At 45.2% G+C, this 17,526-nt stretch overlaps 1 protein-coding gene, 1 long non-coding RNA gene and 1 pseudogene across 2 annotated transcripts in view; 1 reads left to right on the top strand and 2 right to left on the bottom strand.

The window, feature by feature from the left end:
• Positions 1–2,792, top strand: part of LOC118019597 — a 48,583-nt gene extending 45,791 nt beyond the window's left edge. Inside the window, exon 5 of the long non-coding RNA XR_004681715.1 lies at positions 201–2,792. This is a non-coding gene — a long non-coding RNA (uncharacterized LOC118019597). The remainder of the gene's footprint in view (positions 1–200) is intronic.
• RHBDL2 (rhomboid like 2) overlaps positions 1–10,145 on the bottom strand; it is a 47,831-nt gene extending 37,686 nt beyond the window's left edge. Inside the window, exon 1 of the mRNA XM_035018981.1 lies at positions 10,048–10,145. The gene's annotated coding sequence lies outside the window, so the exon portion shown is untranslated. The remainder of the gene's footprint in view (positions 1–10,047) is intronic.
• Positions 10,146–16,914: 6,769 nt separating this feature from the next.
• LOC118019596 lies at positions 16,915–17,325 on the bottom strand (annotated as a pseudogene).
• Positions 17,326–17,526: the final 201 nt, after the last annotated feature.

Raw genomic sequence — 17,526 nt, 5'->3', positions numbered from 1 at the left:
ATAAAATAATAACATCCCTATTGTATAGATAAGGAAACTCAGGCTTCCAAAGGATCTTGATCAAGATAATGTAGCCAGTGAGGGGAGGGCTGGGAGAGGAGCCCGGGGTGTCTCACTCCACAGACCTTGAGTGTTCCTCTGCCTTGTGATTTCTATGCACCATCCTTCCCTCCTCCCTAATCTCCTGCTTCTTCCTCCAGCTGCCCAAACAGACCCGGACTAGAGCCCAGGAGTCTCCGAATGGGGGCTGTCGAAGCAGCAGGTCATCGGCCCAGAGTCTGGGGCTGGGAATCCCCAGCATTCCCACTGCTGCCACAGAGAGTCAAGATGGACACAGGCACCCAGGAAAGGAAAAGGACTTGCCTCTCTGAGAACCCAAACGTCTAAGTCAGGCTCACCTTCCCTCCTTCACCTCACCCAGGAGAGCACAGGCAAGGCCACCCACCTTAGGACAACTCCTCTTTGGCAGAAGAGACTTTGGATCATTAGTTTGTGCAGCTTTCCTAGCTGCATTCACATGAGTAGGTTTTAAATATCTGAATTGTTTCTTTAAACAGCTGGCCCCACCCATTCGTTGGTACCAGGCGGGCCCCTGCCAAGGCTGAGTCTAGCTTTCATGTGGCCTGGGAGCAGGAGGCTGGGCGGCAGGCTGTGCTGGGTGTACCCAATTTTTGCCCAGCTGGGCCTGGTGGGGAGGCTTTTGGTGGTGTTGCTAGGCAACCTGGGTAATTGGAGAGGCCACGGATTGGGCTTCTGGGCCACAGAGATTAACAGCCTCCTTCATCACACTGCAAACCATCATTATGCCCCGTTCCAGAGGCCTGCAGCAATCTCTGTGGTTATAGACTGAAAGAGTACTTTTAGCTACAGAAATTAAGAACCAGCTTTTCAATATTATGGGTTTGTGGCTGAGGTGGTTTTCTTTTTGCTACATCTCTGAGAATACACTTGGAATAAATAAGCGAACGATTTAAAAACAAAAAAATGCCTTCACAAACCCCCTTTTCCAAAAGTTTTTCTTATTCCTAAAACAAAGCAAACTTGCACTCTCTGTGAGGGCAACTAAGGTAGAGACACTGCTTCCTGAGGTCTGTGCATGCCCACGACATGTTAAAAGCTTCTTCCTTGGAATCCCACACAACTGGGGCTGTGGTTCAGGGTGGGGGGGCCAGGGCCTTGGTCCTGAGCAAGGCCTCTCAGCAGAATAATTTCTTTGCATCTCCCCCACTCAACAACAATCACACTACCCCCCTTCCCAGGCTCCAGCCACTTTCACTTATACTATTTCAATGGATCCTCCCTATGAGGATGACGTCATTACTAGGCCCATTCTATAGATGAACAACTAAAGCAAAAGAGGCACCCATGACCGTATACCTACCTAGTCACACCAAAGCTGAGACCCAAACCCATTTTTCTGAGGCTAGATGGGCTCTCCACTATCCACACTGCTTCCCCCAGCACTACCTAAGAGAGGACATATAACTTTGTACCTTATTACAATATAATAGTAATAACAATACACACAGGCATAGAGACACAAGAACTTCATCTTGTGTCTCCTACTATCCTCCACACATCATCCTTGCTGACTGTGGTCAGGCTTCCAAAGCTGCCTCATGTACACTAAGGAATATAGTCTGGAAGATTTCCCAGAGATGGACACCCTATTTAAGTAGGTTAACCAAGTCTACCAGAGTACAGAGCTGAAGGAAAACACTGACCCTGAGCCATCTCCGCCTTCATTCGAGGAGTTGACTCTGTTTGACAGCATTTCGATAGTACGCTGTCAGTCCCCTAAGTAAGGAGGCAGAAGCATTGCTCTCATTAGATATTTGTAGTTATTCTTCAAAAGGGCTTTCACCGCCTCTTCTACAATGTTTCTTGAATAGTGGTCCATCGAGAGTGACCAACTGTGAGAGTTTGCACAGGACTAGGGATTTCTTGAGATGTGGGACTTGGGATGCTAAAATCAGGACAGTCCCGGGCAAACTGAGGACAGTCACCTCTCATAGACCACCTACATCAAATGATCTGAGAAGACTGTAAAAAAATATTGACGTCTGGGCTCATGAGCCCAGCTCATCCACCAATGGCATCAGAGCCTCTGGAGCTAGGGCCTGAATACTGGTATATTTTAATGTGTAGCCCAGACTAAAAACCCCTACCCTAGAGATCTGGATTCAGAGGGTCTGGGCTGAGGTCTTGCCCAGGAATCTGCATGCCTTTTTGACAGCTCTTCAGCGGATTCGTATGTATACTGTGGTTTGATAAGCAATGAATTCTTATATTATGTATGCATTCACTGGACAAGCATTCCCTGAACGTCTTCTATATGTTGGGCTCTGGAAACGTAAGAAAAAAACAAACAAAAAAAAACACCTCCTATTCCTAGGTCCTCCCTATCCGGTGAGGAATAAAGATCTATAAATTGTCCCAGCACAGTATACTATAGTTTAGATTTATAAGTGACTCAGCACCATCAGGGTGATCATGGTTAATCAGTTCCCAGAAGCTTCGTGTGACAGATTAAAGATGGAGTATATTATTTGCCATTCCTCCCACTAAGAGGTGGGGTTCGTTTCTCCTGCCCTTGAATCTGGGCTAGCCCTGTGACAGGTTTTGACCAGTAATATGTGGCAGAAGTAGTACATCCCAAGGCCAGGCCCTAAGAGATCTGCAGCCCCACTCTTGTTCTTCTTGGAAGCCTAAGACCATAAGAAGGTTGACTACTGGGGTGCCTGGCTGGCTCAGTCAGTGGAGCATGCAACTCTTCATCTTGGGGTCATGAGTTCAAGCCCCACATTGGGCGTAGAGCTTACTTTAAAAATATATAAATAAATAATAATTAAAAAAGAAGGTTGGAGGGCATGTGATGTAATGAGCACTGGGTATTATATAAGACCAATGATTACTGACCTCTACCTCTGAAACTAATAATACATGATATGTTAATTAATTGAATTTAAATTAAAAAAATAAAATTCTTGTGAAAGTCAAAAAAAAGAAAGTTGTGAAGTTGTGGAAAGAAAAAAATTAAAAAATTAAAAAAGGTTGATTACCCTGAAGCCACCATGTTATGATGAAGCCCAATCTAATCGTATGGAGAGAGAGGTCATGCGCAAGACCATAGGGGTGCCAGACCTATGCATAAGTAAGGCCTTTTTTTTCTTCTAAGATTTATTTATTTGAGAGAGAGAAACAATGTGTGCATGTGGGAGTAGGGGGAGGGGCAGAGGGAGAGGAGAGAATCTCCAAGTAGACACAGAGCTCACTCTAAAGACCCTCACTGAGATCATGACCTGAGCTGAAACCAAGAGTCCGACGCTCAACCAACTGAGCCACCCAGGCACCCCTAAGTGAAGCCTTCTTAGACCTTACAGCCCGGCTCATCCACCAACTGAAGACCGCCAAGTCGGTGACCCCCAGCCAACCAACACCACACAGAGCAGAACTGCTCAGCTGGACTCTGCCCAGATTCCAGAGCAACAGAATGGCATCCTGTACCATTCTGCCTCCCATTGACATTGTTCATCTTGGTATCCCTCCATAGAGTAGACCGCTGGTGTCCTACCTGAAATATTCTCCATCTCGGTTTCTACTCCTGCCCCCCTCCAAAGCAAACAAACACAACCATAAATCAGAGTAGAGCAACTCTCTACTCAAAACCTCTCAATGGTTTCTCACTGTCTTTGAGATAAATACAGGATCCTTACCAGGGCTGGTAAGGTTCTGCATGACCTAGCTCCTGTCTTCTTTGTGGAATTTTACCACTCTCCCCGCAACATCTCTGTTCTTTCTTTTATATACAAATATATGTATCTTTTTATTGAAGTATAGTTGACATAAAATATTATGCCTCAGGTGTATAATACATGACTTGACAATTATATACATTACAAAATGCTCACCACAATAGGTGTAGTTACCATCTATCACCATACGACATCATTATAGTGCTATTGACTATATTCCCTACGCTGTACTTTTCATCCCCATGACTTATTTATTTTATAAGTGGAAGTTTAACCCCTCAATCCCCTTCACTTATTTCGCCTATCCCCTCATGCCCCCTCTCCTCTGGCAACCATCAGTTTCTTCTCTGTATTTATGAGTCTGTTTCTGTTTTTGTTTATCTGTTTATCCATTTGCTTTGTTTTTTAGATTCCACATATAAGTGAAATCATATGGTAGTTCTCTTTCTGTCTGATTTATTTCACTTAGCATAATACCTCTAGGTCCATCCGTGTTGTTACAAATGGCAAGATTTCATTCTATTTTATGGCAGAGTAGTATTCCATTATATATATATCACATCTTCTTTACCCATTCATCTACTGATGGACACTTAGGTTGCTTCCATATCATGGCTATTGTAAATAATGCTACAATAAACATAGGGGTGCATACATCTATTTGAATTAGTGTTTTTTGTTTTCTTCAAGTAAATACCCAGAATTAGAATTTATGGATCATATGCTATTTTCATTTTTAATTTTTTAAGGAACCTCCATATTGTTTTCCACAGTTCTTCTTCCTATCCCAAGAATACCCCAAGCTCTCTCCTGCCTCAGGGTCTTTGCACCTGCTGTTCCGTTGACCTAAACCTCTCTCCTCCACCCCTCCCACACACTCTAACATATATACACAAGGCTACATCCTTCATAACAAAGAGCACCTCCCTAGGAAGTCTCCCCTGACCCACCCCTCTGCCTACCGCATATATTCTAGCACATTCCCTTGCTTATTTGCTCCCAGCACTTGTCACTATCTAAAAATATCGGATGTGTTTATTCGCTGTCTTTTCTACTAGAATATAAATTCCAGAAAAAGTAGAAAATGTGTAGTTTTTACTCCATTTGTAGGTGCTCAGTAAATGTTTACTGAATAAAGCATCAAGAAATGAAGAAGGTAGGGTGCCTGGGTGGCTCAGTTGGTTAAGCGGCTGCCTTCGGCTCAGGTCATGATCCTGGAATCCCTGGATCGAGTCCCGCATCGGGCTCCCTGCTCAGCAGGGAGTCTGCTTCTCCCTCTGACCCTCCCCCCTCACATGTGCTCTCTCACTCTCATTCTCTCTCTCTCAAATAAATAAATAAAAGCTTTAAAAAAAAAAAGAAAGAAATGAAGAAGGTAGGAAGTATGGAGTAATAGAAATCATAGCATCAGAAATGCCTGATCTTGCTTCACTTCTGCCCCGTGGACAAGCCACTTCAGCTCACCTGATCAGGAGCCTCATCCCCAGCATGACACGCATGGCCAGTGATGTGTATGAGCCATATGCCAGAAGTCTTCACATTGTTTTGCTCACGAATCCCCATTAGATTTTGAAAAAGCTATGACCCTCACACACATTGTATGATAATGAATAAAATCTTTTTCACAAGTTAAAATAGGTTCCAAGACAGAATTTTCTGGCATAGTCTTATTAGAAACATGCTTTAGTGGGGCACCTGGGTGGCTCAGTCGTTAAGCGTCTGCCTTCGGCTCAGGTCATGATCCCAGGGTCCTGGGATCGAGCCCCGCATCGGGCTCCCTGCTCAGCGGGAAGCCTGCTTCTCCCTCTTCCACTCCCCCTGCTTGTATTCCCTCTCTCGCTGTGTCTCTCTCTGTCAAATAAATAAATAAAATCTTTAAAAAAAAAAAAAAGAAACATGCTTTAGATATGTTTTCATCTAAGCCTTGGAATTACAGATTTAGTTTGTTCAGTTTTTGGAAAATGTCTGCCATGTAATCCAATTGTCAAAGCCAGTGCTCACTGTCCAACCAATTAGCCAAAGCAGAATAATTTTCTGCCTGTAAGAAAAATCCACCTTTATTTTTTAAAATTTCTATAAATGAGTTTATCTATATCCCCATGACAACCAGTTCAGGTCCCAATTAATTCTACAATACACAGATAAAGAGCTAAGGCACTTCAATTAAAGTAGAGTAGGATAGTGGATAAGAGCACAAATTCTAGAGGGGAGGTTCTGGAGTTCAAGTCCTGATTCTGCCACTTAATAGTTCTGTGACCTTGGGCAGCCTATTAAACCTCTAGTTGCTGGGGTGCCTGGCTGGCCGAATTGGTAGAGTATGTGCTCTCAAATCTCAGGGTCATGAGTCTAAAACCCACACTGGGTGTACAGCTTACTTAAAAAATAATAATAAAATAAAATGAAAAGTAAATTCTAAGAGTCCGCAGTAAGGTACCACCCCTTCAGTTTATCTTATCTGATCTCTCAGGAACAAAGCATTCTCCAGGTGTCCTTCTGGTTTTTATAGCCCCGAGCAATGCACCATAGAAAGATTCAGGACAAATCTAGCAGAGCTAGAGAAGGGAAATAATGAAAGCAGAGTTAGGGACTCCTGGCTGGCTCAGCAGTGGAGCATGCAACTCTTAACCGCAGGGTCTTGAGTTCAAGCTGCACGTTGGGAATGAAGCCCACAAAGAAAGAAAGAGAACAAGTGAGGACGGAAGGAAGGAAGGAAGGAAGGAAGGAAGGAAGGAAGGAAGGAAGGAAGGAAGGAAGGAAGGGAGTTCACAAGGAGAACTTAAAAGAATCCAGTCGGGGGCGCCTGGGTGGCTCAGTTGGTTTTAAGTGTCCAACTCTTGATTTCAGCTCAGGTCTTTTTTTTTTTTTAAGATTTTATTTATTTATTTGACAGAGAGAGAGAGACAAAACGAGAGAGGGAACATAAGCAGGGGGAGTGGGAGAGGGAGAAGCAGGCTTCCTGCTGAGCAGGGAGCCCGATGCGGGGCTCCATCCCAGGACCCTGAGATCACGACCCAAGCGGAAGGCAGACGCCCAATGACTGCGCCACCCAGGCACCCCTCAGCTCAGGTCTTGATCTCAGCGTCATGAGTTCAAGTCCCACACTGAGCTCCATGCTGGCTGTGGGGCCTACTTAAAAATAATAATAATAAACAAAATCTAAAAAAAAAAAAAAAATCCAGTCAGATTGCTTTCAGGAAGGAATACCTGTGGAATCTGAGGGCCTGGAAACTGATTCTCTGAAAGCTATCCACGTCCATATACCCCCAGTTCTATATTCAACACAAACTCCCGGGGCACATTCTGAGCCCAACATAATTCCTGGTGCCCCCCCGCCCCGCAACTCCATCTCTCTCCTTTATATAATAGAGCACAAATCAGCAAGCAGGATACCCCAGAATTTGCTCCAGATTATACAAATGTAAATCACTTGAAAAAAAAGAGAAGAATAGATTAGCAGTCACCCAGCATACAGCTGAGGACAAAGCACAGTAGATCAGGACACAAGGCAAGTTAGGAGGCCCTTCATGAACCATTATGAAGTCCTAAAAAGGAAGTCCTAACCCAGGTCCTAAAGAGGAAGGTTCATTTCCTCAGACAGAGAGGAACCCTGTCAGACCTAGAGATCTTGGTGCCATTTCCCTGACCCCCATGCATCAGCCACACTTCTGAAATATAAGTCAGATGGTGTCCTCGTTTTGCTAAATCCCTTCAATGGTTACCCAATACACTTGGTGTAAAATCTAGTTTCCTTAACAAGGCTCACGGCCTGAGGCCTGCCTATTTATCCTTCCTTCTTCCATAGACACTCTACACTTCAGCCGTACTGAGCCCCTAGCAATTCCAGCTCCAGCCCTCCACTAGGCCTTTTCATGAGCATCTCTCTCCACTAGAATAGCTTCCTTCTCCAATTTGTTCTCCTAGCAAACTTCTTTTCTTTTTTTTGGTAAGATTGTATTTATTTATTTGAGAGAGAGAGCAAATAGGGGAGGGGCAAGAGGAGAGGGAGAGAGAGAGAGAATCTCCAGAGACTCCATGCTAAGCATGGAGCCCAACGGAGGGCTCAATCCCACAACCCTCAGATCATGACCTGAGCAGAAACCAAGAGTTGAACACGGAATCTGACTGAGCCACCCAGGCGCCCCTCTCCTGGTAAACTTCTAACACCCGCTTCAAGACTGTCGTAAACATCTCCTCTGCAAAGCCTTACAAGCATCTTCCATGAGTCTGCCATTGGCTAGGCCCTGGATCCAGTAGAGAACAAGGCAGATATCGTGGAATTAAAATGCCCCTCATAGTTCCCTCTGCAGCCTCTGCTCCCGTCTAGGGTACCATCTCTTCTTTGTATTATCGCCATCTCCTCCACAAGGCTGTGTGGGTCTTGAGGATAGGACTTCTGTTTCATTCATCTACGAATCCCTATGAGGGAGCCCACAGAATGCACCAAAAAATGTTTGTTGGACCCACTTACTCACAAAGGATTCATCGAACATTCCTGTATTAGGGTCATACAAGGTGCTGGTTACACAACTGTGAACACACAGACAATGGTCCCTGCCCTCTTGACCAACAGAGCTCTTGATTGAATGAATGATGGGTGAATAAGTGAATGAATTAATGAATCGGGAAGGAGTGTGCTCCTCCCCACAGGAATGAAGCAGCCCAGAGCAGGAGATATATAGAAGTGAGAAGCTGGTGTCTAGGAAGTTTTGTTCTTTCTGATACACAGGAACTGGAAAGACAGCAAGGAGTTGAACAAAGAGCATGGAGTCTAGGGTCTGACTCACATTTGAACTCTGGATCCATTGCTTACTAGCCATGTGACCTTAGGCAATCCCTTAGCCTTAGCCTGTTAGTATCTCCATTTCCTCATCTGTAAAATGGGGATAATAATATAACAGGGTTATGATTCAGTGATATAATGCATTTAAAAGCCCTTAGCCTGAGGCCAGGCAGAGTTGGTTTTAGGAATTGGTACTTCCCATCACTTGCTCAGTGTGAGTGCAAATTCAGAAACACCACAGGAGAGCCTCCTGGGAACTTCATCTCCCTCCCCTGGAGTCCCAGCCCTGGTCGGGTGTTCTTACCTCAGACCCACGGAAGGTCTCTTCCTCTATCCAGCCCCACCCCCACCCCTTCCGAGCCTCCCTCTCCCTTCTCCACCTCTCCCTTCCCTACCCATTCTGGGTTTACACTTTTGCCTAAGTGCTTTCAAGACCAGGGGCGGTCTTATAGATCGGGGGAGGTGGCGGGAGGAGGGGCGCGGCAGGACGGGCCGAAGAAGAAGGGAAAGAGTAAGAGCAGTGGTGTTTATTGAGGATGACACGCATCTCTCACATCATCTTCACAGCAACTCCACTTTACAGATGAGGAAACCGGGGCTCAGGAAGTAAACAGGACAGGTGGGATAGGAATCCAAGTGTCCGGACAACTCCAAGATAATCTTACCCTAGGCCACACGGCCCACCAGCTTATAATTATTAAATGTGTGTGAAATAAAGGTCAGTTTCCCTATTCCCAGGAAGAGCAGAGATTGTGTGCCCCCTCCCCCAGAACGCAGGTTTACGCTCCAACAGTGAGGAATAAACAAGTGAATAATAAACGAATGAGTGAAATCCCTCAGATACCCGTACCAGGAAGGAGGAAACAACCCTGAGGGAGGCGCCTAGCAGGAAGAAGCCGAGAATGTCTTCCCTGGCTGTGGTCTCCAGTGAGGGGCAGGGGAGAGGTCGGCCAACCCAGGCGGGCTAGGAACTGGCTCAGCTGCAGGGGGGAGTGGGGGGCGGGGAAAGTTGGGGGACAAAGGTGGGGAGGGGTTTTGGTTATCGTGGAAAATGGGATGAAGGGCGAGAAGGCCAGTGATTGAGCAGGGCTGGGAAGGAGAACGGCATTACCTGGTCCCCCCACCATGTCCCTGGGGGAGAAGCCAGAGACAGCCCCCCACTCCTGACTCAGCTTGCTACTTTTTTTTTTTTAACGCTTATTTATTTATTTATTTATTTATTTACGTAATCTCTACACCCAACCTAGGGCTCGAACTCACGACCCCCCAGATCAAGAGTCCCATGCTCCTTCGACTGAGCCAGCCAGACGCCCCTCAACATGCTACTTTTAAAATGTTGCAGGATCCCAAGCGGCCATCCTGAAGACTAGTCCGGAAGGGAGGATGCCAGGAGCGACCCAGGGCCGGCTGCTTCCCGCTCGAACCCCGGGACTCCGGCTTTTCTACCCGGAGTCCCGCCCCCGCCTCCCCAGGGAGGCCCGCCGTCGGCCGGTCCCAGCTCCCGCCGCTTACCTCGCGAGGCCCTCGTCGTCCCAGCGGGGACAGGCTGCCCGCCGCGCTCCGGGCTGCCCGGGCCAAGGGGCTGCTTCTGTCGCCCTGAAGTTCCCGCCCTGCCAGGAACTCCTCCGTCCCTCCCCAAACTAAAATCGTCCCAGCAGGTTCCCAGGCGCCCGGCCCAGGGGGAGGGAGCCTGATGAAATCCCCTCCCCGCTTTGACACGCGGCCTGGGCCGGGCGAGGCAGCTCTGCGGTCTCACTCCGGGGCTGGCCTAGGATGAATGAGTCCTCCCCTCCGCCTGCCTGGGTCTGAGCCAGGGAGCCTGGGACAGTCTCTGATCTTCCTTTCTCTGTGGCCCCGGCACTGAACTCCATTCCTCCTCCAAGTCCTACCTTCCTGCCTACGTCTGAGTCTTCTTCCTTCCCCGCTCAGCGCCCTGGGGAAAGATCTCGGCAGGGTGGTCTCTGTCACTCTGCCTTTGGTGGTGCTGGGGTGGGAAGCCAGATGTGGCGCTGGACAGCAGATTGGAGTGACTTGGTGACCCTCAGCAAAGATTTAGTCACAAGCCCCCTGGGTTCTGTCTACCAAACTGATTCTACCTTCGCCCCTCGTGAAATAGGTTTACCAGTTTCTGATTATTAATTCAATGCATTTTGAGAATAATTCCCACTGCACTAGGCCCTGGGGAGGGTTGATATGCCCTTAAGTACTTTTTGTAAATTAATTAATTCTCATTTAGGATTTGTACATCAGTTGCTTATGAACCTTGTTAATGTGAATCAGTACCTACAAAATCTCAGTTCTGGGGCGCCTGGGTGGCTCAGTCATTAAGCGTCTGCCTCCGGCTCTGGTCATGATCCCAGGGTCCTGGGATGGAGCCCCACATCAGGCTCCCTGCTCTGCGGGGAGCCTGCTTCTCCCTCTGCCACTCCCCCTGCTTGTGTTCCCTCTCTCGCTGTGACTCTCTCTGTCAAATAAATAAATAAAATCTTTAAAAAAAAAAACTGAGTTCTGAGACTTTTTTTTTTTTTTTTTTTTTTTAGATTTTATGTATTTATTTGAGAGAGAGAGAGCATGAGCAGGAGAGAGAAGCAAGACTCTCTACTGTGCAGGGAGCCCAATGCAGGACTCGATCCCAGGACTCTGGGATCATGGCGTGAGACAAAGGCAGACACTTAACCGACTGAGCCACCCAGGCGCCCATGAGATTTTCTTTTTTTAAGATTTTATTTTTAAGTAATCTTAAAATTTTAAGCCCCTGACATGGGGCTCAAACCCACAACCTTGACATCACAGGTTGCATGCTCTACGGACTGAGCCAGCTGGGTGCCCCTTGGTTCTGAGATATGAAGCTCATGCTTCTAGTTTGCAAAATTCAGAGCCTTCCCCTGAACTTGGTGAATTCACCAAGATCATGCCCCTTTGGGGCCATTGAATCAGTCTTTTTTTTTTTTAAGATTTTATTTACTTATATGAGAGAGAGAGAGAGAATGAGTGTGGGGAGAGGACAAGTAGACTCCCTGCTGAGCAGGGAGCCCAACACAGGCTTGATTCCAGGACCCTGAGATCATGACCTGAGCTGAAGTCAGATGCTTAACCAACTGAGCCACTCAGGCCCCCACCCCCCCTCGAATCAGTCTTTGCAATGCTACCCGCCCCCACCCCCCAGCACCATCCCTTACCACCCAACCACCATCACGAGGCCTAGGGGATCTTGTCCCATTTGGATGTTCCATTTGAAATTTCTACAAATGCTTGTGTGGCCTTTTTCTCCAGCAGCTCTTAACTGCTCAGGCAAAGACGGTGGTAGGGCTGACTCAGGTTTGAGTGCTACAGAAAGACAAGAGCCAAGTATCCTGCCAGCTCAGTGCAGCATCTGTGACCAAGACTGGTCACAGTTATAGGACCAGAGAAGGATATTTAACTGGGGTTGGGGGGGCCATTAATTTCCCTTTCCTAAAAATTTGCATTAGGGCCAGAAAGACTCTGTCTCTTGCCTGTAGCTGAAATGAAAAGCAGTATATCTGGGAGCTACAGAGAGTTCCTCGTGTGGAGATGCAGAGTAAACTAACCTCCCTGCACTCTGAGCTTACCGCATTGTTGGGCGGGGGTGGGGTGAGGTGGGGGGAGTCTTTCCCTCCTGTGTGTCTCCTTTACTACTCATATACAACACTTCACTTCTGACACTTCTGGTCACATGTGTAGAGGGTTTTTCCCCACCAAGCAATTCTCTGAGATACCATCTGGATGTCCTACAATTTAACTCAATTCTGACACTCCTACCTGGGGATAGCATCGGATCCCACAGATTAAGGGCTCAGTCCCACAAGCCTGTCCCCCGCTTCAGATGCCCAGTAGTAAGTACCTGGGTTACCCACAACATCTATCTGACATGGCTACAAATCAGAGGTTCCCATACCCCTCTCCTCTGGTTTTTTTGTTGTTGTTTTTGTTTTTGTTTTTCCTCTCCTCTGGTTTGATTAATTTACTAGAGTGGCTCACTCAGGGAAATACTTACCATTACCAGTTTGTTAAAGTATATGATAAAGGATACAAATGAATAGCCAGATGAAAAGATAACATTGGGTGAAGTCTGGCAGAGTTTCAAGGACAGGAGCTCTGTCCCCATGGAAACAGAAGGGGTGTGTACCCCCCCAATTCATGGATGGTTCACGGATCTGGATGCTCTCTGAACACCATACTGTCGGGATTTTATGGAGGCTTCCTCACATAGGCATGATCAATTACTAACTCCATTTCTAAACCCCTCCTCTCTCTATAGAAATGGAAGGGGCAGGGCTGAAAATTCCAAGCTTCAAATCGAGGCTCCGTCTTTCTGGTGACCAGCCCCATCTAGGAGCCATCCAGGAGCCCACCCAGAGCCACCTCAATAGAAAAAAAGATGCTCCTAGTGCTCTTATCACTTAGGAATTTACAAGGGTTTTAGGAGCTCTGTGCCAGGAACTTAGGAGAGACCAGTACATATTTTTTTATTATCTCACATGCATCGTAACACCTACCACAAAGTATTTAAATTATCGGTATATGTGTCTTTCTCTTTCCTCACTAAAGGGCATGCCCTGAGTTTATGAATTCTTCAAGAGCAGTAACCCACTCTGTTTCGTCTTTGTATCCATGCAATGACACCAAAGTCTGACACAAAAGTGTGAAACAATTGTTTGTTGAACTTTTGAACTCAGAAGCATCAACAGTTCCCATCTTTAGCAGGTGAAGGCTCCCTCAGTCACCAGCAGGTGTCAGGACATATCTCTGTAGCTTCTGGCCACCAAGCTTCTTGTCTGAATTGTGATTGGTAGTGGGTGGTAAAACTACAGATGAGTCCCTAGAGGTGTGCAGTCTATGGAATAGTTCAAGGCCCCAGAGTGTTAGTTAGACCACTCAACAGGAAGCAATATAATCTAGGCTGCATAAAGTTACTCATTATATTCTTCCAGATTCCCTGGAGTATGTTTCCCAAATGCTGAATTCTGATAAATTCTGATAAACTGCAAATGTGAATATCCCAATAAGGTAGCTTTCCTTCTGGGATTTAGTATTATATGTCTAAAATATATGAAACATGAATTTTTTAAAAGGTATTCTGTTTATGAAAAAAGACATAGTAACCACTCACAAAAAACCCAGTACAGCAGACCTAAAAACACTAGATAAAATGTAAAAAAAAAATCCTTTTCAATTCATGACTAACCTTGGCTGATGATATCTAAGGAATTCCTAGGAGAAAACAGGAATAAACTAAGGCTAAATGAACAAATCTATTTAAAGAAGACACACCCCAAAATTAAGAAAAGTAGGAAAGGTTGAGAGTTTTTATTATTGAAATATAATTGACATACAACATTATATAAGTTTAAAGTATAAAAAAGATTTTTAAAAATTTTTTTAAGTTTTTAAAGATTTTTATTTATTTATTTATTTGACAGAGAGAGACACAGCGAGAGAGGGAACACAATCAGGGGGAGTGGGAGAGGGAGAAGCAGGCTTCCCGCTGAACAGGGAGCCCGATGCGGGGCTCGGTCCCAGGACCCTGAGATCATGACCTAAGCCGAAGGCAGCCGCTTAACAACTGAGTCACCAGGTGCCCCTAAAGGTTTTATTTTTAAGTAATCTCTACACCCAACATGGGGCTCGAACTCACAACCCCAAGGTCAAGAGTCGCATGCTCCACTGACTGAGCCAGCCAGGCGCTCCCAAAAGATTTTTTTTAAGCATGTAAAAATATGGTCAAACTAACCAAAAGAAAGTTGGTATAGTTATATTAATATCACACAAAATAGAATTTAAGTTAACAAAGTTATCAGAGATAAAGAGGGTTACTATAAGTTGAAAAGGATTGTTACTTTTGCGCGCCTGGGTAGCTCAGTCACTTAAACATCTGCCTTCAGCTCAGGTCATGATCCCGGAGTAACGGGATCGAGTCCCGCTTCAGGATCCCTGCTCGGCGGGGAGTCTGCTTCTCCTTCTACCCCTACCCCCTGCTTGTGCTCTCTCTCACACACACACTCTCTCTCTCTCAAATAAATAAATAAAATCTTTTTTAAAAATTGTTACTTCTTCCACATCAGGAAATTAGGAAATTGGGAAGCTACTGTTCCAACTATTGGCTCCAAGAACACACCCCTTTAGCCAAGATCCGAGAGAAAAGAAGCCAGCGTCAGAGCTGTTGGTTCCAGAACCATGACATCCTAAACCCTCACATGGTGCCTCATTTCTCCCCCAGAGAAACTCAGTTCCAGATTCAAGCCCCCTAGAGTGTATCTGACTGGGGAACTTAAAACACATCCAGAGACCAAGCTCCAAGAAGGTCATGGAAGTGCGGTTTTAACTTCCCAGCCTCTGCAATGTAGGCAAGCTGGATAGTGGGGCTTAGTGCAGATGTTGAGCATGCTATCTACCCCATCTGTCTCAGATACTACCCATTCCCTTTTATTCAGTCTCTGAATGCTACTTTTTTAAAAATTATTTTAATAGGTAATGCATTCACATGGTAAAAAAAAATTCAAACATCATCACCAGTAGACAATGAAAAGCAAATCTCTTACCTGCCTTTATCCTCCAAACCCCGCCCCCCTTTTCCTCCCAAGAATCATTGATTTTTATCAGCTTCTTATTTATCATTCCAATGATAATCTGTGTGAATGTGTATATATAACCCTCTCTTTTGGTTTTACATATATGGGGCATAAAATGCACACTGTTTTTCTCCAGTCTACTTTTTTTTTGCTTATTTCATTTTTTTAATTGAAGTATACTTGACATATAATACTATATTAGTTTCAGGTGCACAACATAGTGATTCAACATTTATACGCATTATGGGATGTTTACCATGATAAGTATAGTTGCCATAAAAAATTATTACAATCTGGGGCTCCTGGGTGGCTCAGTCATTAAGCGTCTGCCTTCAGCTCACGTCATGATCTCAGGGTCCTGGGATCGAGCCCCACATCGGGCTCCCTGCTCAGCGGGAAACCTGCTTCTCCCTCTCCCACTCCCCCTGCTTGTGTTCCCTCTCTCGCTGTGCCTCTCTGTCAAATAAATAAATAAAATCTTTAAAAAAAATTATTACAATCTTATTGACTATATTCCCTATGTCATACGTCATATCCCTGTGATTTATTTATTTCATAGTTGGAAGTTTGTACCTCTTAATCCCCTTTACCTATTTCCCCCCACCTCCCATCTTCCCCTGCTCTGGCAACCACCAGTTTCTTCTTTGTATTTATGAGTCTGTTTCTGTTTTGTTTTGTTTTGTTTGTTCATTTGCTTTGCTTTTGTAGATTCCACATATAGGTGAAATCATGTGGTATTTGTCTTTGTCTGACTTATATCTTATTTAGCATAATACCCTCTAGGTCCATCCATGTTGTCAAAAATGGCAAGATTTCATTACCTTTTTTATAGCTGTGTAATATTCCAGTGTATCTATATATACCCCATCTTCTTTATCCATTCATCTGTGGATGGACACTTGAGTTGCTTCCATATCTTGGCTATTGTAAATAATGGTTTCATAAACATAGGGATGCATATATCTTTTTGAATTAGCGTTTTTGTTTTCTTGGTAAATACCCAGTAGTGGAATTGCTGGATTGTATGGTGTTTCTATTTTCAATTTTTTGAGGAACCTCCATACTGTCTTCTTTTTTTTAATATTTTATTTATTTGAGAGAGAAAGAGCATGAGAGAGAGAGCACAAACAGGGAGGAGGGGCAGGGGGAGAGGGAGAAGTAGGCTCTCTGCAGGACTTGATCCCAGGACCCTGGAATCATGACCTGAGCCAAAGACAGACACTTAACCGACTGAGCCACCCAGGCACCCCAAACCTCCATACTGTCCTCTATAGTGGCTACGCCAGTTTGCATTCCCACCCACAGTACACAAGGCTTTCCTTTTCTTTTTCCATACTTTTTCCCCCAATCTACTTTTTTTTTTCCTGCATCTTGGTGATCACATTTATTGAAAGGGCTGGAAAAAAATTAAAATGCCCTTTAGCTTAAGAATTTTTGAGTTATCGCGCACCTGGGTGGCTCAGATGGTTGGGCGTCTGCCTTCGGCTCAGGTCATGATCCCGGGGTCCTGGGATCGAGTCCCACGTCGGGCTCCCTGCTGAGCAGGGAGCCTGCTTCTCCCTATGCCTTTCTCTCTCTCTCTCTGTCTCTCATGAATAAATAAATAAATAAATCTTTAAAAAAAAGAATTTTTGAGTTATCCACAAATCAACTCATTTCAGGAGTGGAAGAATCCTTGGTCATTTCTTAATATCAAAATTTACTCAGGTTTCCCTTTTGAATGTCTTCTACATTTAAAGAGGCAATCATACAAAAGCTCCTATATTCCATACGTGATAAATTCTTTGTTTTAACCAACTCTTAATGGAGAGCCAACTAGTACAACACCATCTCCCCAGACAAAAACCTTTGGAATATTCCGTTTTGTTGATTTATATATCTCTTCATATGTTTCCTCATCAATTTCTATAGTAGTCACAGTTTCTTCCACATCTCCCGATATCCTATTTAAATGCTGATCATAAGCATGTAATCTGCCTCAAAGCTCTCTGTCACTTCTCATTTTCACATAAATTCGCTCATCCAGGCTGAGCCTGATGAGATCCAGGGGCTCTTCTACAGTGTTGGTAGTTTGTTGCTGGTCCACATCGTCCGCCATGTTTCAAACCCTGCGCTCTTCCCCCCTCCAATCTACTTTTAATAGCTGATGAGAGAGAAGAGTCCTGGAGAACCCAACACCAGTTAAGGACAGTCTGATAACAATGAGAAGCCCATTTCTTTTTCACGCAGACTTGCAGACTTTGTTTTTACAAAACTTCTTTGGGGGGATGCCTGGGTGGCTCAGTTGGTTAAGCATCCAACTCTCCGTTTCAGTTCAGGTCATGATCTCAGGGTCTTGGGATGGAGCCCCACATCAAGCTCCATTCCCTCTCCCTCTGCCGCCCCCCCCTCACCCCACTCA

This window comes from Mirounga leonina, unplaced genomic scaffold (genome assembly GCF_011800145.1).
Source record: "Mirounga leonina isolate KUSES-001 unplaced genomic scaffold, KU_Mleo_1.0 Mir_173, whole genome shotgun sequence".
Taxonomy (NCBI): domain Eukaryota; kingdom Metazoa; phylum Chordata; class Mammalia; order Carnivora; family Phocidae; genus Mirounga; species Mirounga leonina.
The sequence above is the reverse complement of the archived record's forward strand: the minus strand, read 5'-3'. Positions and strand labels throughout refer to the sequence as shown.